The sequence below is a fragment of the Argiope bruennichi genome, chromosome 7 (genome assembly GCF_947563725.1).
Source record: "Argiope bruennichi chromosome 7, qqArgBrue1.1, whole genome shotgun sequence".
Lineage (NCBI taxonomy): Eukaryota > Metazoa > Arthropoda > Arachnida > Araneae > Araneidae > Argiope > Argiope bruennichi.
Window position 1 is genome coordinate 33,071,984 of NC_079157.1, and position 26,719 is coordinate 33,098,702.

Below are 26,719 nucleotides of genomic sequence, written 5' to 3' on the forward strand. Positions count from 1 at the left end.
AATAACTTAATTAATGCAGAATCCTCTTTCAAAAGATGTTTGCTCATGAGAAAGAACTGAAATAAATCTCAAAATTTTCAATTTCTTTTTATTTTATTTTAAAAATAAAGGATAAAAATAACTAAAAAAATCTAATTTTCCTGATTATAAAATTACTGAAATCGAGTAAAGATGACTTGACTGGGAATCTATAAACTCCATGATAATATCATCTTCATATCCTTTCCGATAAAAGTGTAATATCTGATTTTTCACAACACAAGAAACCAGCTGAGATCTTCTCTCCAATACTTCCCGTAAAAGATATTAACACCCTTCCATCTGGCACGAACCTTGGGTAAGGCTGTGAAAGCCAAGAGAGACAGGATTTTTATTTTTAGAAAACCAATATACTATAAGACAAAAAAGTCTGAGTCTATTCTGAAATGAATTCAAATATACAACAGAGCAATCATTCAATGTGTTCACTTATGGAAGATCACAATGATTGAAATGTATATTTTTCGGCATACAGTCAAAAAGTATTAAATTTTTGCATCAAAATTAATTTAAGTTACAATATTTAAATAATTCATTAATGAGGAGTCATTAAATCATTTTGAAATATAGCAAATGCTCTACAAACAAGAAGCAAAACATTAAATCAACATTAGTGGTTTTATTCGAATACATAAATTAACTCTAAGAAGAACGGACTCTTACCCACCTCCAGTCTAAATAAGAAAAAGGTGAAGGAAAAGTATATATTTTCAACATTCTATCAATATTTCAATAAAACCTTTGCCACTGAATCTCTGAATTCAATAAAATCTGAATCGGAAAATATAAGAACATACATAAAAAATAAGGACTTCTAATGCCCTTTTATATGGAGAATCAATAATAAGCTATTCTTAAGGACCTTTAATCTGCATCCTGGAAAATGTACAACAAAAATAATTCACACTGTAAAAGAAATAAAATTAAAAAAAGCAGGGTTTAAAAATTATTTATTCTGAATAAACATTAAAACTGGAATATATTACAAAATAAAAGCATCATCGAAAATATTAGTAAAAAAGAGAAAATATGAATTTACTTTTCACATTGCTAAAAGAGTGTGTCATTAAAAAGATTCAAGGGTTTAATATAAAAATAAGAAAAACATTAATAAAATAACTAGGAATTAATTCTAAACACTAAAATTAATTTAAAAAATAGTAATGAAGAAATGAGCATAATGTGACTGAATAGCTAATATTTCAATCAGTAGGGGGGGGGGAAGAGCACTGATACTTTTTCCAAGTTAAGAAGGAAAAAATTTGATCTTTTTTCCCCCGCATCTATTTTACTCCCTTTCAGAAACCACAACAAATTATTAATAGTGTCGTTAATCCTTTGAGCTATAAAAGAATATGTTCAAAAACTTTATTCGATTGTGCCAAGAAATATATAATTCATTATTTCAAACAAACAAAAATTCATTTTATTCTAAATACAAATTATAGCTTACTTATATAAATAGCTCTGCTGAATTCAAGTAAACATTTTTCTGCTGCTAATTTTCCAATCTATTACAGGAATTATACCCAATTGACATTTTTTTTTTAAAGATCGCAAAATTAATTTTCAACCCAGAGCGAGTGCGTGAACTCCAAAAGTACCCAGAATTTTATTTCCAGTTCTGTCATGAGCGATTTGTGTATCGTAGTACTGTGTAAAACTACGAATGTATATATTGGACGCGATTTTGATAATCAATTTTGGTCTAAAGTGACCAACGAACAACAAATTTAGTGCCATTTCAAAACCCATTTAAAGCATTTTCCAAGTTATTGGGTTTCTGTATATCCGAAGATTTAGACCGTTATACAATCATCGCGTTGATAGATTTGTTAGCAAACCTGATGCATGTCTATATATTAGAGGATAAAGTTGGGTACGAAATTTTACGGAAACAGTCGTTTCCACTTTTACTTTCTGCTACATCCCCCCCCGGGGGGGCACCCTCGAAGTGAGGATGAGATGCTTCCGGTATGATGGCTTTATCTCGCCACCCTGGAGGGTACACAAATAGGTGGGGGATCTGACTCCTCGCATCTATGACGGAACAAACTTCCTTCGGGGATGGTTGTACCGTGGCCGGTGATGGCCCTTAGGATTCAACCACAGTTCCCACCAGTGCTGCTGTTGCGGCGGTCAGGTCATTCAGTTTTATGGTTTAAATCCGTGTGTCTTCGTGGCTGGTTGGAGAGTCCAATGGATGACTTTACTTTTTGCTAAACGAAATATACAAATAAAAAGTATTGTGACCGTCGAAAAATGCGGACTACAAATCTCAATTTCTATCTGAACATATTTCAAAGACATTTTGAAATATATTAAAATAGTGGCGAAATACGGACATAGCAAGAAATTTGCAGACTTCCACCAAATATTAAACCAAACTCAAACAGAAAAATTTATGTCTGGTTGTCTGTGTACAAGTGAATCACGAACGAAAAGAGCATAAAATTTAGTACATAGATGTATCATCTAAAGCGACGATCTGTATGTTTATGGAACAAAAGCGGTCCACGGGTTGACCACATGTCCTTTCCCATGCATGGTAACGCAATAGTTGAAAACCATAATGGCTTAAGTAAATTAAATTTGATATTTGATCTTATGATTATAATTTCTGTATCATATTCTGGTTTCATTTCAGTGCAAAAGAGAAAAGCTTCCGAAATACACATTCAATTTTTCTCATACCTGTGTAACCGATTAATCACATGTTTGATTCAGAAAAAAAATATCTAAATTTAGGCTAAATATCGTCCTTTCGCTGTAGTGTTTACCAGAATAAAGCAGTTAATTAAAGAGTATTGTGTGCTTTATAGTATAGTCGGTTTTCCTTACTATTCTATAAAGCACACAACTCTAATGTGCGAAAATGAAAATCGGAGCACATGTGACATTCAGGGCCCTGCCCAGCATCTATACTTTTTTGCGAGAGGGTGATAAAGCCGCTATTACTGAGCATGCGAAAAAGTCTTGTTCGTTTAGACATTGTTTTCTTGCATTCACACAGAACACTGTTTCTATATGAATTCCATCCAAAAATTAATAGAAATATACAAATTCGGAAAACGGTGTAAAAAGAGAGGAGGGAGAGCATTCTAAATTATATCTTTGAAGCCAAAAGAGATTTTCAATGATCTAGTTCGGAAACAAATAAAATGCAAGGCATATCTCCAAATAATGTGTTTTTTGGACTCGAATAGTTATAAACCCGCCAAAAATTTCTTCATTATTTTAGACGACTGCAACAATTTAATTTTATATATCTGGTATTCGAGCAAACAATACAACACAAACATCATAATTATACATATGGAAATTATTTTTTAAAAAGTTATTTTAAATATTGACAGTTTCATTCAAAAATGTTTTTTTTTTTTTAATTTAAAAAATGTCTGAAATTTATGCGGCGACGGCGGTTGATCGAAGAGCTTCGTGGCGACCATATCATAATTTTGTCTAATCTAAATATTATTTAATAATCAATATTTTAAAATTTAAACTTAGAGTTCAATTAAAAGTTGCATTTTGGTGATAGTAATTTTGAATCAGACATTCTCCTAGCAATTCGAAATTTGTTTCCGATTTGAATAAAATCCGCGTCAACCAGAAATGAAGTGAAGAAGACAGTTAAAAGAGGGAAGAATACAGACACAATTGAGAGGGAAGATCGAATCCCACGTTTCGCTGGTGCAGTTATCTGAGCTTAAAATCACCATGAATAAAGAAAATCTAGTAGCCATCTGTGAAAAGCAACTTCAGAAATTTTTAGATGACAGCAAATATAGGGATCGTGTCTATTTACGTAAAAAATACTTCTTGGAAAAGTGTCTGAAGAAAGCGCTCGTCGAGGCTAAAAAGGAAAGGAAAATTAAAGATGCGGAAAAACGTACGCAGCAGCGCGTCGGAAGACAGGCAAATTATGAAAATGCGCTTAATTCCAAAATTGGTATTCTGCCTCTACTGTAGATTGAGCTGCTGTTCTATACTTCTAGCTATTCCCTGAAATCGCACCTCCTGCAAATATTGAGATGTAGCCACAGAATAATCAAAAATCAATTTTGCCATAGCCCAATCTGAATCGTAAAATATTTCTATATTTTTATCCTGTCTTTTGGAAGGTTGGTTTGGCATCTTTGGTTTGTGCAACATAATGAAGGATGAGTTGTAGAACAGACCAGCGTTCTTTACTAAGGCATTGGTTGAACTCAGTCATATAGATTGCAAAAGCAAGTCAAGCCTTATTTTCTAAATACAGAAATCCTCCTACAACTTGACGATACTTAAATGCTTTTTCAGTATTTAATTTGTTGCCTTTCGATGCTGGCATGTATATCATCTCTGGATCCAAAGGGGTTGATACTCCTTTACAATTAACATGCCAGTTGATTGCAACAGATCTATTATATATATATGCACTCGAGTCGAGAGTCATTGAACCCTTGATGGACAATGACTCCATGACTCTCTCTCTCTCTCCATTTTGATTGACAATAAACTGTGTAGCTCTCCCAAATCGTGACTTCAGAAGTAAATCCAATGATACCTTTAAATTTTTGTATGATAGTTTCCAGGTTAGATATTAGAAGGTAAGCATCCACATGCACATCTACAATCAGTTTTCTATCTTGGTCAAAATATACACAAGGATATGCTTTAGATCTTATAAGCTTATATGGCATAAGAAAATCATTGAGACATATATTCCACTCTCTTCAGTATTGTATATCTTTCAGATTGGTTAAGAACATAAAGACCCCCTCTTTAATAAGAAGCTTTCCTTTGCTGATTTTTCCTGTTGCTAAACAGGTGGTAGTTCCATAAAAACTGTCTCTTTTAATATGCCCTTCAGTTAGGTAGTGGTAATAACAAGTTGATGAACCAGCCAATCTTGTTCAACTGAATATGCCAATAAGGTTCCAATAGACTTTATTATATAAGAGAATATATCTTTGTAGAATCAATTCCCTTTACTTATGTGTAGCCTCTGGCAGCAAGTCAAGAGTTAAATTTGCTCATATTTCCTTCTTTGTACTTTCTCTTCAATATCAATTAACATTTAACAACTTTTCTTTTATAGGTCCAGAAACCTCATCTCATGTTTTGTTCCTTTTTAAGTTCTCTAACTCCTCTTTCATATCTAATATCCACTGTTCTGCTTCAGGTCAAATTAAAGCCTTTTCTAGCCTTTCCGAATATTTCAAAAAATTCTAGGGTCCTTCATTTTTGAATGACATTAGTCAGTTGCATTCCTCTTTGTTTATGCCATCAACAGATTCATCACAAATCTTTATATTTCCCATGATGTAATCCTCTGTCGACCTAGGGGCTGATATTAGTCTTCTGTGTCAGCTTTCCATTTCTATTTCTATGTTCTCTTCCAGTCAGGAATCTTCATCTGATGCAATTTCATTTTCATCATAATGAGATTCCTGGCAGTCTTCAACACCATGGTGAGACAGTGTAACTGCACTTTCGGTCAAGGATGATTTTTCTTTAACACATCTCGAGAGCAAATTATCTTGCCCTTTTCTTTAACATAAAAGTGATCTCTTGTCTCCATCATATCCAACAAGTTACCCACTTTTAGTTGCCTTTTTGTTCATCTTTTTTTTTAAATTGGAATATGTGCATAGCAAACAGATCCTATGATGCCTATCTGTTTTATTCTGGGTTCCTTACCTATTCATAATTCATTGGGGCTTAAACTTTGAAGATTTACCAGTTCTGTTTAAAACATACACAGTACTTAAAAATTCTGCCCATAATTATTTCAGGAATTCTATTTCTTTATTTGAGTACTTTTAAGTCTGTGCAATTTCAACAACTGTTCAGTTGTCGCTTTCAAAATTACCATTCTGTTCAGGAGAATATGGAGCTGCAAGCCTCTGAGATATTCCTTGATTCTTGAGAATTGTCTGGTTGCTTCATTAAATTCTCAGCCATTGTCACTGGCAATTTCCTTCATATTATGTCCCATATTCTTGACATAGATAAAGAAATTTAGAAGCTCTTTGCTTTGAGTTTCTTTCATTGCTTTCTTGAGTCTCTTTCATTTTCTAAGAGTTTTTACATGCTGTTTGTCTTGGTGTCTTCATCCTACACAATAAAGCTGAAGGATATCATTAACAGCAATGTCAGTGTTGATTTTCTGATATCAATATCTTCATATCAGCCTTAAGAGACTACCACCAGCATCCATGTAAAATTGTTTCCCCATTTTAAAATAACAGTCTTTATAAGTAGGCTCAAATTTACTATTGTGATTTTTATCTTAAGTTGCCAATATGGATTTTTTTTTTTTTTTTTTTTTTTTTTGCTAACTGCAGACATATAGCACACATTTTCTAAAACTTTGAATTACTTTTCATTATTTACAAATGTCACAATTTTCATGGTACTTTTATCAATGGCTGGTAAAGACATTACATTAGCTACGGCTATGCTATTGGGAAACTCAAATTTTCAAAAACACCAAAGTTGTGACTTATTTTTATGACTCAAAACATGTGACTGCTATATTTGGTCACATGTTTTGAAGCACCATTGCCAATGTACAGACAATTGATATTATCTCAGCAATAAGTATGCCCTCATCTAAAGCTAAAAGTATCAAATTTATAGACACATGATTTGTTCTTTCTTTTATGGAGTTGGATATACCCTATCTTGGTAGTTGCCCATCAACAATCCCCTTCCCGCATGTTTTGACTGTATGTCCTCTCTGAAAACAGTAATTGCACCTTGTTCTTTGCAACTTCTGATTTTGAATTTGCAACTTCATTTCTCATTCAGCACAGAGCTTTGTAGTCAGTTTATCTTAAGTTCTTTTTTCTTTGTTTAAAAGACAGTGACCTGACTTAAAAGAAAGACAGCTTGCAGAAGGATTATCCAAGATTTTGCATATTTGCTGTCCTCTCCCTTATATTTTCTAGCCCTTCATTCAGATCATTCCACAAATTTTTGAACTTTGATAAATGAGCTGCCATGTCCTCATTTTCCCATCTAGATTTAAAAAATTCAAGCAGATATTAGATAACTGGTTGTTGGATGAATCTTTGAAAATCTTGTGCAGCTCTAATCAAGCCTCTCAAACATTTTCATATCTCATGACCTTTTGCAGTTTCTTCAGTCATAGAATTCGTAAAAACCATCATGATGTAATTATTAGCTTTATCATACCTTTTGCAATCATCTTGGTATTTCTCATTTGAATTCACATTTAGCTCCTCTGATTTTTGGATTTTTCCTTCCTGACTTTCAAAGCATCTATATAGTAATTAAGGATGAATTTAATTCTATATTTACAAATCAACCAGTCACTTTTTCCTTGCAATTCCTTAATTTGGATCTTTTCTTTATTCATTTTTTTAATAACTGTTAGATTTCTAATAGATATGATAATGCTACATCTTAATTCTCTGATTGTTAGGTCTAACTAATGACAAACGTATCAATGCTGATATTCATTTTAAATGCCATAAAAGAACTGGGCTGATAACTTGTTGGCATTTATTAAGTAAAACCAATAAAGCTTAAAAGGATATATATAATATCACACTTAATGATGGAAAAATGGTAACTATTATACAATACGTTTGGAAAGATATATATGATACCAACAACAAAAAAGAAAATTAACTGTTGCCATAAAAAAATGATTCATAAAATTTACAAATGAAAAATATAATCACAAATTTGTAATTGCAAAAAAAAAGAGAGAGAGACTATGAATTGTTAATTTTGATAATAATCATCAAAATATAAAACATCTCACTTTTAGAATAAATTTCCCTGTGTTTTCCCTATCTCTCAGAATTCTCTGACCATTCATAGTTTTCACTGATTCCCAGTCAGCTAGTCACCCAGTCACCTTGGGGTTTTGTAAGGTGGGGGGAGGGATTATGTTTCAACAAAAGGTAATAGATAAACAGAATTAGTATATCTTAGACCTTCAAACGAATATCATATGATTGGCCGATAAGAAGCAAACATGAAATATCTTTACAATAAATAGAAAAAATAATCAACCAACAATAAAAAGATTAAACACAACAAATTCACTTTTTAAAAAATTTGATAAACAAAAAGGAATAGAAATTAAGAAGCTTGACTTGTTTGTCTAGTGGATTCAATAAACATTTATGACAAAATTGTAATAAAGGATTAATGAATAATGTTTTAGAATAAAGAACCTGAAACAAAAAAAATGAAATAGCTACATTGATAGATTTACAAGTTATACCTAAAAAGGTTATTGTTGATCAGCTTACCAAATTAGAGAAAGCACTTATAAATGTAGATGACAAGAATGGTTTTCATATTTCAGCAAGATTTCAATAAATTGTGTTTACCTCCTTTAGCACAGTTGTCCAATTACTTATTGGTCGACAGTGTATATTTGATGGGGTAAATAATTTGGATAGTTCACAATTAAAAATCTAACTGCAAAATTCAAATATCTTTAAATGAGATATGTAGAGATATGGAAACGCCTCATTGTTATAGTGTAGCCATTGCCAACAGCAAGGATATAAAGCATCATATTTGAGAATTAACAGATTTAAAGTTAGAGTAATTTGGTTATGATGAAATCACTCAAATAATTTGTAATTTGCAAATCAAAAAAAATTTGTAGTTTGTGAGTGAATAGCATGGATGTGCATTGATTTTCAAGCATTAAATGCCATTACAAAGATACTTGTTTCTCCTATGAAAGATACTAAATTTTATTACTGGTCAAGATTAGGATTTTTTAAAAGGTAATTGGCAAATTAAACTGATGCAGCCAGTGGACCAGTAACCACATTTACTAATCATAATGGAAATTATATTTTTAAAACTCACAGAAGCATTTGGTACTTCTTCAGTAAAAAATGAAACTCAAATCCCATTCTGAATATGCTCAATCCTACATAGATGAGATAATTTTTTTCCCCCCATGAAATCTTTGCTCGCCCACTTTAAGATTAATTTTGACAGAGATAAAATGGAGTGTTCTGTAATGCCTGAAAAATGTGTTTTTGCTATTGTGAAAAAAAAAGAGAACAAGTACAGAAAACATGAATCAGATAAAAAAAAAAAATCTTGGTGATACGAAGGTTACCCAGACCTTCTGCAAAGAAGGTAAGATTAATATTAAGCTTAATAGGATTTAACAAAACCCATATTCCAATTTAAATGGCGATTTCAACTCCACTCTGATTTAACTCAAAAAAATAAACCAACATATTCCCTGGGGATAAATAGAGCGAGATTCATTTGACAAATTGAAGGAAATTATATATGAAGTAACTGATTTAGCCATTTCTGATGTCAATCTGCCTTTTCAAATTGCATTATAATAAATCAAATGATCATTATAATAAATCAGTACGAAATCCATTAGGGAAATTGTATATTCAAATAAGATTCTGAAGAGAATTATAAGCTAGTCAGAAGAGAAGATCGACTCAAAAGAATTACACTAGTATTGAAGAGGAAGCATGGTGGTATTTGATTTGAACAAATTTGATAAATAGATTTGTAAAGTGAGAATCGAAATTATTTCAGATCATAATCTTTTGAAATTCTTGAATCAAGTCACACAAAAGACTCTTGAACTAACCCATTGGGCTCTCACATTTCAAAAATAGAATATTTGCATTATGCAAGAGCCAGGTATGCAATGCAGTGGTGCTGATGCAATTAAAAGTTTTATACAGATTTTTTACATCTTATATTAATGCTCATGTTAAGATTGTCTATGCTTTTCTTTTACAATATTTGAACATTCACTTATTTTCTGAGTAATGAAATATATGTGATCACTGAATTTAATTTACAGTTTAGTTGAATACTGAGCTTGAAAATTCATTGAACTATAAGGCAATATATTTCTTTATTGTATTTTATAAAATTTTAATACATTCCTATAACTAGGATATTAAGCATTTGTATTATATGTTTGATCATGTAATGTTATAATACAAAGTAATTTATAGTAGGTACTGTTGTTTCATTTATATATCTATAGTAAAATCAGCCAGAAAGAACTAATTTTACTTTTAGCGACACTTGGATTTAGTGACTTTCTGAGAACCTTGCACTAAAATTAATAACTAAATAAAGGAGGGATGGGAGAAACCTTGTTTTTTTCCCTTCATTTTGTTGAAGCATCAGTATAAAATGATATTTTAACTGTTAATATATTTAGATAATACAAGTAAAACTACATAAATAAATGAATCCTTAAATTTATAGCAGAAAAATGTATTCATGCAGCAGCTCCAGAGCCTTTTCACATAATCCACACTGATGTAAATATAACTGCATAAAGCTCTTTCATCAAATAGTCATTAAAATGGTAAAGTATTCAAAAAAATTATAAAATCATGGAGAATATTTTTAATGAAATTTTGCTAACCTTGCTCTAAAAACATATACATACCTTATACTTTTAGAAATTTTAAGTAATTTTAACAGTTTGTTGCGTAAAAATCTTAATGCATTGAAAAAATGTTAAGTCCTGCAAATCATTTAACCTACAGCATTTACAAATATAAATTATAATGAAAAAAATTACTATTATAATAACTTTTTTATTTATAAACTCTAAATATCAATAACTTGAAATAAATTTTTACACTTTATCATATAAATAGAAGTACTGCATTCTATGCTTTGCTCTGCATTTGAAAATAGAAAAACTACTATATTCTTAAAGAATGTTGCACTCGATGCTCTCAATGTGTTCTAAATATATATTAAAGAAAAATGAACACATATTTTTATGTTATACAATTTTTCAGTTCTTAGATCCAACAAACTAATAAGTTTTAGAGAACTCCATTTAAAATTATAATACCTAATTAATTTCTACCCTATGGTAAGCAATACTTTTTGCCCTGCAATTGGGAAAGCACATATGAAAAGATTGCATAGAGTTTCAACTTTAAAATAAATTATATAACTGGCATTGAGAAGAACATGGATTTTCTAGATTGATATCAGAGTTGAAACAGATTATTGTTGAGTTTTATTTATTACTAATTGCTTTTGGTGACCAACTGTTTCAGGGAACTTGTCTTCTTCTTGCGTACAGCCGACCACCCCGCCACCACTGAACGTAGCAGTATCGACAGGATTTGTTGTGGCCGACTGCTATCTTGAGTATTGTCCATCCTTGCATTGACCAATTTGTCAAACTGACATTCTCCTCGTGTTTCAGGGAACTAAATGATTACTAAAAATTTCAATTAAATATTTCTGTTGCAAATATATTTTAGCAGCTTCATCAGCAAAATATTAAACAAATTTTGGTAGATATCTAACTCATACTATTTCAGATACCTCATACTGTTTTGTTCTATAAAATAGTATGCATTTCTCTAATTTTTTGTTATAGTTTGTTATAGTTTATAGTTTTGTTATAGTATAGTTCATACTGTTTGTTTGTTATTATTAACAGCTTTTTAGTCCAATTATATTAGTAAGAAGAACAGCAGTAATTAAAAATAGATGCACTTTTTATGTTAAAAAGTAATTTTAAAAAATAATAAAATTTCAAAAATTTTATTAAAAGAATGTTTTGTGTCACAACCTACAGAAAATGGAAACTTAGACAAATTTTCATATCTTGAACATGAATAATGGAAAAAAGACAGGATAAAGTACTAACAGAATCAATGAAAACAATTTGAGTTTCATTTTAACAATATAATATATTGTAAAATATGATTATATTAAGTTTAAGATATCGGAAAGATGGTGCTATCATTAAAAAAAAAATTATTTTTTTTTTAATTTTTAGATAATGTAAAAATAATTTTTGTGCTAAAATATTTATGTACAACGACAAAAAATGCCAAAATTTCACATACTATTTATTAAATTCTATTTTTAAAAATTTAAAGATCATTTTAAGTTACACACTTTCATCTTCAAAAGAAAAATAGGTCCCTAATTTAATTGTTTTCAAAGTAAGCCTACAGAGCACTAACACATATATTCCTTTTTATAATCAGTAAAAATTATATAGTGAAAGCAAGGTCAATAAGAAATTGCATAATTTTAAAATTGAATATTTTGCTTAGTGTTTAAAAAAATGCATTCTGTTTTGCTATTACCTCAAGTAAAGTTGCTTGAAACTTGACTCATGTCAGCCATAAGCTTGCAGATACAAAGTCCTGTTCCACTGCATAATTTGGAGTCCTAAGTAAAATGACGAGCAAACTAACTTTTAGTGTTATGTATGTTTTGCTTTCCAGATGAATTCAAAGAATTCCTTTCCTTTTTCTTTTTCTTTTTTAATGTTTGCTCTTTATCCATTGCAGAGTGAACAGAATTGTACATAGTAAAATTTTCAGGAATTCCTAAAGGGTAATTAATCTGATTTTATTAAAATTTTCATTTTAAATAACTAAAATCACATATTCATAAAACCATCAATAAAAGTTTATTGCCACAGTTAAAGATATGACTTTATCATTAATCAAAAAAATATGTAAAAAAGGCACAAAAATTGAAAACTTTTATTATATAAAATAAAGCTCTATACAATTAGCTCAAGTTAAAAAATTGCCATATGACAAGATAAATTTGACATATATATACCAACAGATGTGACAAAAAATTTTAAACAGCTAAAATATAACAGAAAATTCAATCAAAATAAAAAATTTGAATAAAAAAACAGGAAACAGTAAATACATATCAAAATGATGTACAAAGCTATGAAATAAAAGGAAGAGTGAAAATATGCAAAGAAATGAATTTAATTTTAACAATGGTCAAAGAAAGTGAAATGGCACATGATTAAACAGGGAAATTGGTTTAATGTTATAACAAAAAAGCATTAATAGAAAAAAATGCATTTAATTTTAAAAACAGATTAAAAATATTGGTATAACAATTATTTAAACAGAAATGGCTTCACTCAGAAATTAATTTTTAAAATATTAAGATTGCATTAAAAAATTTATGTACAACATGATATTTTACAAAATTATAGCAGAAAAACAATCTTTTAACATCTACGTCATTTCTTTTAACAGAGTATGGCAAATTATTAATAGAGCAATTAATCCTTACAGATACTAAGTAACATAGTTCAAAAACTTCATATGATTATGCTGAGGAATGTGGAATTGTCCCTCAATTCTTAAATGAGGAAGTGTGGTATCTCGGACTGCTAAGGATGGCTTTTGGTTACCCCTATTCTATTTTTACCTCAATCGAATGGATTGACTCTGTAGCTTCACATGTGCACTTTTTCAACCAGTTTCAGTGGATATTTTTTTAAATATTTCAGCTATTTCTTTGTACAATGTCAGTAAGACTGTACCTCCCTTTAAGTGTTCCAATATTATACAAGGCTTAGCAGATGGCTGCAAAACATAGTCCTCAAAATATCATCCAATTTCCTGATCCTTATTATGAGGCAGAGCTCCAGAGACTTTTAAATAAAGCAAAAAGTGATTTTAGTGATAAGGATAATTGAACAGAAAATTTTTTCGATGAAATTTTACATTTGACTGATTCTAATATCCTTGTTCAAACAGAATTAATTTTCTAATGATAATGTCTTGTAAAAAATTTCAAAAAATATTAATATAACAAGAAAAATATCTACAGAATTTACAAACTGATATTTATACCAGTAAACTAAACTGAATGGCACGACAATCCATGTGGGCCAAGGCTTATAATGTCCATGTCTGTTTTTCTCACCAAGGGTTATTGGGTGCAAGGCATATATTCCAGTTAGGCAGTCGGCCTAACCGGACCCCCCCCCCCTTGTGTTTAGTTCCCTCAGTTTATCGACCCAATGAAGGGTTTGGTTTGGTTTGATGTTTTATGGCACAAGAACCAATATGAAGGTTATACTGCGCCAAACAAGTTTATTTCTAATTAAAAGTTAAATAAAATCAGTTTCAATAAAGTGATAAAAAAAACATTGGTAAAACGATGATAAATTACAAAAAGTCAAAACAAAGCCAAGATGGTAAGTTCAAATTAAGGAATAAAAACCTATAGATTTTAAAAAGACAAAAAGGTTCTCATGTGGATCTCTACCAAGCAACAAGGGCAAAGTCACCGCTGTTGTTTTGAAGTAAAATAAGCGCTGCGCATTAAAATAAGGGCATTCAACAAGGATATGATAAACTGTTATTCCAGTCACAATGTGGGCATGTTGGCAATTGTTCATTTAATAACAGATGTCTATGTGTGAATCTAGTGTGACCGATTCTCAGACGAGTTAAAACTGTGTCATGTTTTCGATAATTCAAAGAAGGCCAGTTTTCTATGATAGGCTTGCAAGCATGAAGTTTGTTTAGAGTTTCTGAATCTCACTGAGTTTGTCAGTTTTTGTAAAGACATATTTTTGCCTGTTTCTTCAAATCGCATGCAGGTATGGGTGTTTCCAAAAAACGAGTTGCGGATTTGGCACTCTTATCAGCCTGCTCATTGTCACATATTCTCACATGGGATGGTATCCAACAGAATAAGACTGTAAAGCCACGAGAGATAATTTTATAAAATAGGTCTAAAATCTTTAAAATATTTGGATGAGCATGATTTTGGAGCGATTCAGCCTGATTGGATAAATTCAGCCTTTCATCCCTTAGGGATGAAAGGCTGAATTTATACTAGTACTTAACCTATATATTTAAAATTCTCTCGAATAACCTGCTATGAATATTTACAAGTAGAAATGATGTCAATAACAAAAATTGTCAATTTTATTCATTGTCATTTTTTTTTTCATGTATTTGTTGAATTTTCCATTATATTGTTTTCTACATACTTTTGTATACTAGAAAAGTAAATATGATTTAAAAATTATAATGCAATATGTTTTTTTTGTTTTTTTCAAAACTATTATTTGTTGTAATATGCAATTTGAGAATAAAATGTATATTCAAATGCAATTGCTTTTTTTAATAATATATTTTGAAAAAAATTGTAACATATTTGTATATCAAGAAAAATATCTACAGAATATATTAGCTGACTTTCATACTAATACTTTCATTAGAAAATTTAATTTGAGTGTAAAAAAAATTAGGTCTTGCAAAGGTTAAGGTACAATATACCTTCAGTTTTTACTTATACAGATTACAGTTTATTCAAATGAACAATATAGTTAAATCCAAGAAAATGCTTTTTCTCTTGCAAGAATTTTTCAATCTAGTAAAGGAATTGTGATAATGCTTCTTTTTTACATGCTGCAAAAATCGCATTAGTTTACCAAAGTTATGTTTAAGAGAGAAATAAAATAAAAATAACTTAAAATTGTAATGCTAGTTAATATAAATGATCTTTGTATTTATGAAATATACAACTTTTTTTGCAAAGTTATATTTTATATAATGAGATGCAATGAAATAACTGAAATTTCTAGGTAAATATTAATAAAAGGTAGGAATTTTGCAATTTTTTTTTTTTTTTTATTTTTTATAATTATACTGAAACAAAACTGCAGCTAAAAATGTACAATTGATGACAGATTAATTAAAATAATTTGGAATAACTTTAGATAGTTAAATATTTTTCACCATTACACTTAGGCCTTTTACAGTAGTTTTAAAACCTTATATAAGCAAGTCAAGAGAAGATTTTACATAACACATTTGTCAGAGAAAGGAATGCATTTGTACAAATAAAAAATAATAAAATTAATATAATCCAGTGAACAACTATCAAGTTTTTGTTTAATTCAAAATTTATATTTATGAAAAAATACATATATATTTATCTCTCACTATATATCAATAAATGTATGTGTGTATGAAAGAATAAATGTGCATACTTTTATGTCATACAGTTTTCTAGTTCTTAGATCCAAATCATTCATAGGTTTTAAGACTCTAAATGTGGATGCAAATATAAAATTATCCCATTTCTATAATAAGCAATAATTTTACTTCTGCAATTTACTGCACATATGGCAAGACTGCCTGGTTTTCCCACTCAAGAATACTTATGTAACTGAACAATGGGAGAAAAATGGTATTTCTGATGGAATGGGAAAATAGTGTTGACATCACAACATTAAGGGAGTGCTTTTGAACTGTATTTATTATTGTTACAAAAGCAAGGTGAACTGGAATAACAAGAATAATGAAGAGGTGCTTTCCTTTATTATTACCTGTAAGGTTAGTTGCTTGAATCTTGAAGTATTTGCTGATTCAGTCTTACTGCATTGCACAATTTAGATGGATCTAAATTCCTAAGTAGCATGATGAACAAACTAACTTTTAGATTCCATGTATGCAGAGTCTTCTAAATAATTCATCAAATGAAAAAATCTTACTCAATGAGTGGAAGCTTTAAAGAGTCACTGAAAAACACACGTCAAAAGAATGTAATAACAGTTTAAAATGTCAAAATATAAAGTAAAATCATGCCAAAGAGTACAATTTTAAAGAAAAAATAAAAATCTTCAAAGAATTAATTTTAACATCAATAAAAGAATGCAAGTAATTAAATAGTGATATGGATTAAGATATTACAAAAAGAAGGTGGCATTATTAGAGAATCGTTTGAACAATATTGTAAAAATTGACTAACCCATAACTAAAAACGGGAGTCAAAATGACTTTGCATTGTTCATTAGCACTGATTATCATGTTGCATTTGGTTCTTAAATACAATCATGTCCTCTATACCTTTAAGTTGTTCTTTTAGCTAGTAAATTTTCAAAATTTTTGTTATTTATAGTTTCATTAACTCCAAGTCTCTAAAACTGCTTTTCATTTGAATAATGCAAAAAAGAATAAAGAAATATTCTTAAAATAATAGTTTTAAATATTGTATTCTACCTTTCCAAACAATAGTTTTAAATATTGTATTCTACCTTTCCAATAAATTCTAACAGTTATTAACATTGACGTAATTCTGTAATATCTAAACAAAATAAATACTCATTAAAGGATTGATTAAGTTTTTCTTATAACATTTTCTCAATATTTAATATTATAAAATTTTTAATATTAATATTTTTGGTTAACTACATGATTTCCAGAACGTATTGTGTTCCAAAAATAAATTCCAATGCTGTTTACAAAAGACAAAAAATCAAAAAATGGAGTCATTTTGACTCCATGTTTCTGAAAGCGTGCGAAATTCATGTCTTTAGTTACGGGTTAAAAAGCACAGACAGCGATAAGAAACAGGACTGAAAAACTAACTTTTTGAATAAGACTATGCAATATTACTTCCTGAACAAATATATCTTCCAAAATTACGGCGTAAAAACATTAAAAGTTACACATTTTATTGTCTTCACATAATTAGCAATTCTTTAAAGGTGGGTTCAGACGAGGCTTATTATTGCGCGCAATAGAAGGTCACGCCTACTTCAGGAAAATCACGTGACTGCAACAGGACAATGGCAAATGGTTGTCCCGTCGGGACAACTATTAGCCATTGTCCCGACACGTTGTCTCAACTGTTCACACGGGGACAATAGACGGACAACAGTAGAGAGACAACGTTTGCGCGCAATAAAAAGCCTCGTGTGAACCCACCTTAACTCTTAACTGGAGAGGTGAAATTTAATTGGTTGAAATGCGGTCTACGAGACCACATTTCATTTACACTCAAATTAAATTTTCTAATTAATGTATTAGTATGAAAAACTGCCAATATATTTTGCAGATATTTTATTGATATATAAATATGTTTCAGAAATTTTTCAAAATATATTATCAATGAAAAAAGTAAATGCGTTGGAATTTTCTTCTCAAATTACATGTTACAATAAATAATAATCTTGAAAAAAATATTACTTTTTAAATCATATTTATTTTTACGGTATATGAAAGAATATAGAAAACAATATCATGTACAATTCAACAATTATTTGAAAAATAAAATAAAAATAATGTTTAAAATTGGCCCTTTTTTTATCGGCTTGTGCGACTTTCATAGCACGGTTTTCTAGGGCATTTTAAACATACAGGTTAAGAACTAGTATAAAAATCAACTTATAAATTCTGTATATATATCTTTGGCATATTAATATATTTTATAAATTTTTCAAACTACATTACCATTAGAAAAATTAATTATGTTTGAACATACCAGGGGTGTTTGTGGGACCCCAAAAAATCCCCTGAAACTTTTACGGACTTACTACCGACATTTTGGAGTTTCGAGAAGGGGGGGGGGAGAGAAATGAAAAATTACAATTATGTAGTATTGAATGACCTAATTATAAAAGTTCAATGAATTACTTTTTTTGCAAAATTAATAACCATAAATTTTCAAACATATAAACTACTACATTTTATGCAAATATTTTAAATTACCTGAATTAATTCTTTAAAAAAAATTATCTAATTTCTGCTGCTTTTTTTTTTATTTTCTGATGTTTGTGGGCTTGTCTTTCTTTTGTGGTGAACTTCATAATTGCAGGAAGGTTGACTTTTATTTTCCTCATTTACAGTTGAAGAAATTTCCTCGAGAACTGCACATGCAGAGGTAGAAGCAATTTGCTTTCCTGCTAATGTAGAAGGTTTTTCAGAGACTTTTATAGGTGACTTATCTGAAATACATGTTTTTAAGTCCTCTTGATATGTTTTCCAACTTCTGTTCATATTCAGCAAGAGATCTTTGTGAATTGGATCAGTCATTGGATTTTTTGAGCCATATTTTTCACATGAGATTTCTTTAAAAGCCATTAAATTATATTTAATAGTCTGCACTGCATCTAGGGAATCAATCTTAAGAGAGGTTCTATAGTCAGTGACAAGTGTATCCATTAAGTTGAATGCACTTTCCACTAATGGGCCATGGAAGCAGCTAAGGCAGGCTTTGACCAATTTAGCCAATGTAGGATACTTATAATCATTTGTGAAATCATCTTTTAAATTAAAAACTTTAGACCAATATTTATCAATTGTACACTTGACTTGATTTCCACTTTCATCAGATGTGTAGAGCATTTCTTTGGTGATATCAATATCACTCTGGTATAAACTTATTTCAGCTTCTACTTTTGACTTTCCATTATCACTAAAAATATGGGACATAATAAAAGATGATAATTTTTCAAAAGCTAATATTGTACTGGTTTTACCTCTTAGCTCTGGATCTAATGCTGTAAAACTAATTAGAAATGAATTTTTAAGGGGTAATTTCTGTTTCATATGCTGAAATTTCAAAGTGAAATTCTCTTGCGTACATAAATAAAAAAATATTTCAATAAGCGAAACGAAAAATTTACACGTGCATCAATAAATGAAACGGAAATTTTACACAGCGGAGAAAAAAAAGTTGCGAAGCGATCAATGACAAATAGCTAATAAGGCGAAAAATCCCCCTTCTCTACTTATTGGCGCCAAGCCAGGAGAGATAAGACCTTTGAACCCAGAGTCACGTTATCGCACATCTGGTCGAACGAAGTCTCTCCCTTTTTTTTCTGCCGCGCCTACTTGCCGAAAAGAATCCAGAAGAGAATGTCCGAGAACCGGGGGAATGAGTCATAACTCGCAATAAGGAAAGAACAAAAAAGAAGTTTTCCCCCCTTTTCACGCATTATCACTGCCTTTGGAGAAAGAAAGGAAAAGTTTTCACCACACACACTGACCTTGCGTTTTCTGCTTTCAAAGCAAACAAAATTACCCAGATCAAAATAAATAATTCCTTATTATTCCTACTTCCTTTTGAACGACGATCCCCGGAATTTCCGGGTATCGAAGTTCAAAATCCCCGGAATTCCGGGGTTTCCCCGGAGCACAAACACCCCTGACATACGTTTCAGAATCAGTGGAATGCGAACTTTCATCGAAAAACTCTTCTGTATAATCATTCTTATCACTAAAATCGCTTTCTGCTTCATTTAAAAGTGTCTGGAGCACTGCTTCATAATAGGATCAGTAAATTGGATGATATTTCGGGTCCAAATTTTAGCGCCATCTGCTAAGCCTTGTTTGCCACTGGAACACTAACAGGGAGACCGCTCAAAGAAATAACTGAATTATTTTTAAAAAGTATCCGCTGAAATCGGTTGAAAAAGTGCACGTGTATTGAAGGTCACAAAACAGAATGATGAAGGGTCAATCCATTCAGGGTCAGAATAGGGTGAACGAAAATCCATTGTTAATGGTCTCACAGACCGCACGTCCCCAGTTAAGGGTTAATGCAACAATTGATCTTCCCATACGTTAACTGAACTTGGCGCCAACTGATATTCGAATGAAGAATAGTATGCCCCCGAGTTTGTCGCTAATATGGCAACCCAGGAGAAGGCTCTTCTAGCAACCCTAATGCTCTTTTGTTTGCGAGTTCACAGATTTTACAGACTACGGCAAAGGGGTACCGACGTGTTCCGATTTGTTAAAAGTCTTGGCATCCTTTTGGCAATGTTTTGCACTCATAATAGTGTAATTATCGCTTTTTTGGCTCACACTTAACGGCTTTCATTAGTTTTATGGAAGATATACGAGTAAATTTTCAATATGATCTAATTTTTATTAAAATAATAGTTTTCTCTAAATATTTGTTTTTAATGAAACATTAATTCAAACCAAATAGAAAACTGTTTCAATCAGGAAAAACATTTCTATTTCTAATTTAAGAAATTAGTAACAGAATTGCGAAATATTTGATGCAGCAATTAAATACTTCTTAGTTTTCTATGATTTTCGAGCCATTATTTGCTCATTTATGCAGCCATTGAAACTTGTAGGTGAACATTTATTATTTTCCAGTCCACTATATATATAGGGGAAGATATTTACTTAATTCCCCAAAACATATAAATATGTGATTTCGTTGCTACTTTTTATAGTTATATCAAAATAATAATAAGAAGAAACACAAAAATATTTTTAATAAATTGTAATTTTTATATTCCTTGAATTCAGGTTTCAGGATTTGATCTTTCCTGCTGTATATGTGTTCCAGATTAATATGACATGTATACCATAAAAAAAGGGTGGTGGGAGATAAATATACATATTTCATATAAAAATATATTTCACAGTAACAAATAGTATTAAGAGATTTAATATATCTTCCAAAAATTTTATTAAGACATTTTAAAAAGAATTGTTTTAATATTTATTTTTCAATAACTAGAATCAGATATCCCCATCTCCATTTGAAAACAATTTCTTCTGACATTCAAACAATTAAATTTTTAAAAACATGCATCTTTAGTATTTATGAGTTAAATATATTAGTTAAATTCTAACAATATTTTAAAATATTTTTCTATTTCCACAAGCGAATACATTTTGAATTTCGTCTATAGCAAATAATATGCCATCAACAATGATAACAATTTAATAAAGTTACAAAAAATGATATAACATGTCAAATCGCCGCTAAATACTTTGAAATGAACAATAACATTTTTATTCTTTTAAAGATTATTTTAAAAACTTTTCAATTGGAAATTTAATATATATATTTTAGTTGGAGTAATAGTACACATTAACTATCAAAACAAAATAGATTTAGCAGTTTTTACTGTTCACATAAATTATTGTAATGAAAAAATATATAATGACTTTTAATACAAATCTTACTTACTTATCGATACTTATATTCTATTTTTGCCTCATTTGTGAACTATATTTATGGAATGTATCTAAAAACCTCAAAATGAAAAAATTTAATTAGGGCAAGATCTCTGTTTACAAATAAATCAAAACAGTCATTATAGTTTGAAGACTTTTGTACCTATTTATGTTTAAAAAAATTATTATTTTTCAATATCTGTCAGTGAAAATAATTCATATGTATTATTGATGTTAGGCTTACTTTTTAATAACTCATAGTTATAGTATAACACTGATTATTTTTACAATTCTTGGAATGAAAAAAATTGTGGATTAGGGATACATTTTTCTTAATACTTTTCTCTATCTTTGTTTAATTGATAGATTTATAATTGATATAGAAATACAGGTTTACAGAAGATAGAAAAAAATTATAAATGCTTTATTTTTTTCTTATATTTGAATTAAAAAAAAATTTCTATATTCTAATATAAAATGTTCTTGTCATTTTTAAGTAGAGGCACTGTGTTAAACACTTCACTTCCCCTTTCATCCTTTAGCCTGACTAGCCAATTTAATTATAAGGATTAAAAAAAAAGAATAAAATTTTAAAAAAAAAAAAAAAACTCTTACTGATTACATTAAATAGATGTCTAATCATAAATATCTAATGTTTTATATTTTAAATAAGCACAAACTCTGTTTTATGTCACTAACTACTTCAATTTTCAGCTGGTAAGGAAGATGAAAATCCTTTGAGGCTACGTGCTTCCCATGTCCCGTCTACATGCCTAGGAAATCATTTTTAAACTTCTATTTTTTATGATTAAAAAAAATCATACATTAGTCTATCTTTGTTTGTTTCTTTTATACACAGCTTAAGACTAACAATTTATTAAAGAATTTTGAGAAGTGTTGCAGAAAATAATAAAAACTAAGAAAAAAAAATAAAAGGTGCAGGGGAAGAATGACTCAATGCAGTTTTATAATTTACATGTAAATAACTTCAAATTCCATCAAATAACAGCACAAGCTTGATTATATGAAGACTTTGGTTAATATATGTGAATACATATAACATCAATAAAAAATTCAAGACTCTTTGGTTTCAAAGGAATGTTTTATTCATTTTCTGAAAATGCTTCAATACACAACAGAGCAACTTGTAAATACTTTATTTTAACTCTTTAATTTTTAATATATATATTATATATATAATAAATTGAAAAATATTTAACATATAACAGTTTTATGAAATAAGTGGCAATTGATTCCACAACAACATTAAAATTTTATACCGTATTAATACCAATTATTTTAACACCATACAATTCCTGTTAGTATGTTCTAGTACATTTTTAAAGCATGTACAAAAGAAAAAAAAAATTACAATTAACAAACATATCTTTGAAGCATGATAGTAATAAAATAAATATAAACTTGGAAGAGATGCAGTCTTTTCAACAAAGTGTTTCAAATTATACTTTGTTTTTGGATGTTTTTAGGTAACTCAGAGAAAATTCCATATGCATGTTCTTTTAAGACAGGTAGTAATGCTCGCTTAACTGGTCTTCTACCAACTTGACTTTTCCTTCCACAATAAATTGATTTTCATCTTGCAATTGCTGTAGGTTGGACAGGTATTTGACTGCCTCTCCTTCTGCTGCACTTCAAAACTCTGCTTGAGTAGTTAAGATTTCTAAAGGGAGGAAAAAAATAAAAGCAGAAATCTAAGTAAATTTCTTCCAACTTTCATCATACAGCTGCAGCGGTTAGTGGAAGAAAGTTCTACATAACATTTTAATGAATTAAAGAAATTTGGCTTTAGAATGCAACACTACAGTAGGGAATTTTACATTCATAATCTTTCAACAAGTCAAGATTATTTTAATAAACTCAGCTGTATCTGTAAAATGTTGAATTTCATATTTATTGCCAACCTCCTGCAATGCCCCAACAGTATGGTCATTAAAAACCTGTAAGGCAAGTCTTGACATTTTGTCTCAAGACTAGAAAGGGAAAGCTTTTAATGTTACAGTTACAGTTTTAATGTTTACAGTTATGTTTAACAAAGTTATTAGCATCAACATTATGTAATTTTCTAAGTGATGCAAAAGAAGCTTGGTGAAAACTTTTCCCTTCATGTCTCAAAATTTGGGGGGAGGGAGAAGGAATGAATTACCAACTGTTTTTTTTTTTTTGTTCAACCAACTGTTTTGTACACTTTTAAGTAAATGCAGTGGATCAATCATATAATTACAAAGGCCTTTTTTTTATCACATGGATGAAGATAAACCATTCGAAATTGTTTTTTCTTTTTTTGAATCGACCCGAGTATCAAATTGGGACATTGCACTTCTATTAATAGAATTGTTATCACTAACAACAGCAGACAAAAAAACACAATGTTTTCTAACTTATTGATTATTTTCCTTATCATGCAATGCAAATCATCTTATTTTATGCTTTTAACTGACCACACATGTATAACATCTTTGTAAGAAGAGGTCACACTTGAAATCACAAATGCATGTGCTGAGGTAGCCAACTTGCCATTATTTTTTGTGAGACCAACAATGTTTCTTGCTTTATAATCAACATATGGCTTTATGTGAATCTCAAACTGTTATCTTTATCTCTACGCATCATAATCTGAAGTGCATCTTTAACAGAATTCTCGTCTTTTGGCTCTTCTTCAAACACTTTAACACAAGTTGAAAGAATATCGGTAAGTAAACTAATACTTCAACACTGAAGAGGAAAAGAATACGATCCAACTTTTAATCGATTAAGATTCATGAAAAATACATTTACCTCCAATATTTCATTTATTAGTACAGAATACTTAATTTGAGGACAAGGAGAATCAGTTTTGCAAAAAGTAAATACGAATCCTTTGGAATTACAATCCATAAACAGGATAACTCCAAATTAGCTACCTTCAAATCATGTTCTTCCAAAGAGCCAAATGACTTGGACTTCTCAAATATTTCATTTTCTTTAATGCTGTTCTCAATAGTCTGAATGAGAGCAGACTGCTTTCTTTCCTTTCTCTTTTCTTCAGGACAATCTCTCTGGATCTTAGGAACTTGGAAAATAATTTGGTTATCCACAAAAAATTGTAGAGAATGCATTCTTTAATTTTTTTTAAGCCCAATGGTGAGGTAAACACTTTACCTGCGTTTATGTCGACCCCACGAGCTTCTCCGACAAAATCATCTTCTACAAAATGCAGCTCACACATCTGCAATATAAAATAATTTTTATTTTAGCTACCACTGACTTTATCATTCCAGTAAATGCAAAAATAATCGTTAAAACTACAATAACAGTAACATAATAACTACAAATTCAAAACAATGACTCATTGTTAAGTTTACAAGTAAAATGAACAGAAACTAGCAAGATGGATTATAATAAATAAAACGAAGGATAAAGTGAAGAATAGTGTGCTCCCGAGTTTGTCGCCAATATTGCAATCCATCAGAACACTCTTCTAGCAACATTAATGCTGTTTTGTTTACTACTTTTTAAAATGGTTGAGTTGTGCATAAACTACAACATGAAAAATGTTAAATTAAAAATTTAAAAGAAATATCGATTAAAGATTTTAATTTTGTTCTTTATTATAGTGAAAACTTTATTAAATGAAGAAAGTTAAGCTTATAATTAAAATTTATTTGCTTCTTTTTTCTTAATGTGAATACGAACAGAAAATATATATTCTTTAGCAATTTTTAATTGTCAGTATGAGCTTTAAAAAATTGTCTGCATTCTCACTTTAAAAGAAGAATGGAAAAGTTAACTTGCAATGGAATTCTTTGACGTTCTTGTAATTCTTTTGGTGTTCTAATGGTTAGTTCCCTTCATTATTTGTTATGTTGGGAGTATTTCGAACCTGTAGAATGGATGAAGGAAATATGTATATATATATTTTTTACGAGTTGATGAAGTTTGGAAAGGATGTTTGAAATTTTGTATGGAGAATGTTCTGATCGCTTCTTTCTCCGTTCTTTTCTTTTGGTTATGTACTGTCCCTATTATCCACACAGTCCTTATGTTCAATGTGCTAGCGAAGCTACTAGGTTCCCACTCTAGCTGCTAGAGAAGCCGTAGGATGTTTTTTCAAAGTAAAAAAATTCTGTCCGGTGCCTTCAGCATCTGTAGAAGGCACCGGGCAGTATGGGAAAAAAAAACAATACTTATCAGTAAAAAGTCCTAATTATATAGAGGAAAATGGTAGCCGTAATTGTTCCGCGGAAATATTTGTTTATTTTGTCCACCATCTTTATTGGCGACTTGGCATTGTTGGCGCAGCAGGAGGCACACTATAATTCACTTTTACCAAAACGAATAATAAAGCAATAGCTAAGAAATAAATTATTACCTTCATTCTGACATAACATTAATTATGCAGTTGACATTAATTAAAGAGAAATTACTCCTTTAATATAACTAAGAATTTTTGAAACTAATTTAATAAATTAAGTGTTGATTTCCTTATTTAAATTTATTCTATTCTTTATCCTTATTTAAATTTTTTCTTATCTTTCATTTTACAGTGGAAACAAAATTTACAGGAACTAGGTAAAATAGATAGTAAATAAAATTTTAATATTTATAATATAAATTTCTTGTTATCCTTACAAAGGGAAAGGATTTTGAATATTATTGTTCTAATGAAAAAAAAGGAGTTAATTTCGATCAATAGTGCACTCGAACACATTATTTGAAAACATACATTAGCCTTAATTCCGAATTATTAGCATTTCAAACTACATAATGGTAAATGCAAGTATAGTATATAAAATAAATAAACAGCAATGAATGATGCTCAAGAATCAATAATCAAACAGAACAAAAATAATGCATAAAGAAAATTATCACATTAGCACTAGATTCTGCTTAAAAGTAAGATCTATTTCAATATCTCATTTTTGAAGAACATAAGATAACACTATTCTTACATTATATCACGAAACGGATATTTGAATAATGTATTAATGAAATTGACGAAATAGTTTATATACCTTGCTGGGTTCAAAATCCTTTCTGTGAATGGCGGCATTCCACCGTTTTCGCAGATTCCCATCTTTCGGTAAATTAAAAACAAACTTTGGGCGCAGTTTTAAAATTTCCTTTACAGCTAGGTACACAACAAGTGAATGGCATTTTATAATCCA

The 26,719-nt window shown here is 29.9% G+C and overlaps 1 protein-coding gene across 2 annotated transcripts in view; it reads right to left on the reverse strand.

The window, feature by feature from the left end:
• The window catches only part of LOC129975064 (gem-associated protein 2-like), a 59,648-nt gene extending 39,409 nt beyond the window's left edge, over window positions 1–20,239 (reverse strand). Inside the window, exons 1-3 of one of the 2 annotated variants that reach the window (XM_056087945.1) lie at window positions 19,786–20,239; window positions 16,175–16,366; window positions 12,150–12,395 (exon numbers count right to left, since the gene is read on the reverse strand). The gene's annotated coding sequence lies outside the window, so the exon portion shown is untranslated. Of the gene's footprint in view, window positions 1–12,149; window positions 12,396–12,718; window positions 13,478–16,174; window positions 16,367–19,785 lie in introns of those variants that run through there. The other variant, XR_008785005.1, reaches the window with a different exon arrangement.
• Between the last annotated feature and the right edge of the window lie 6,480 nt (window positions 20,240–26,719).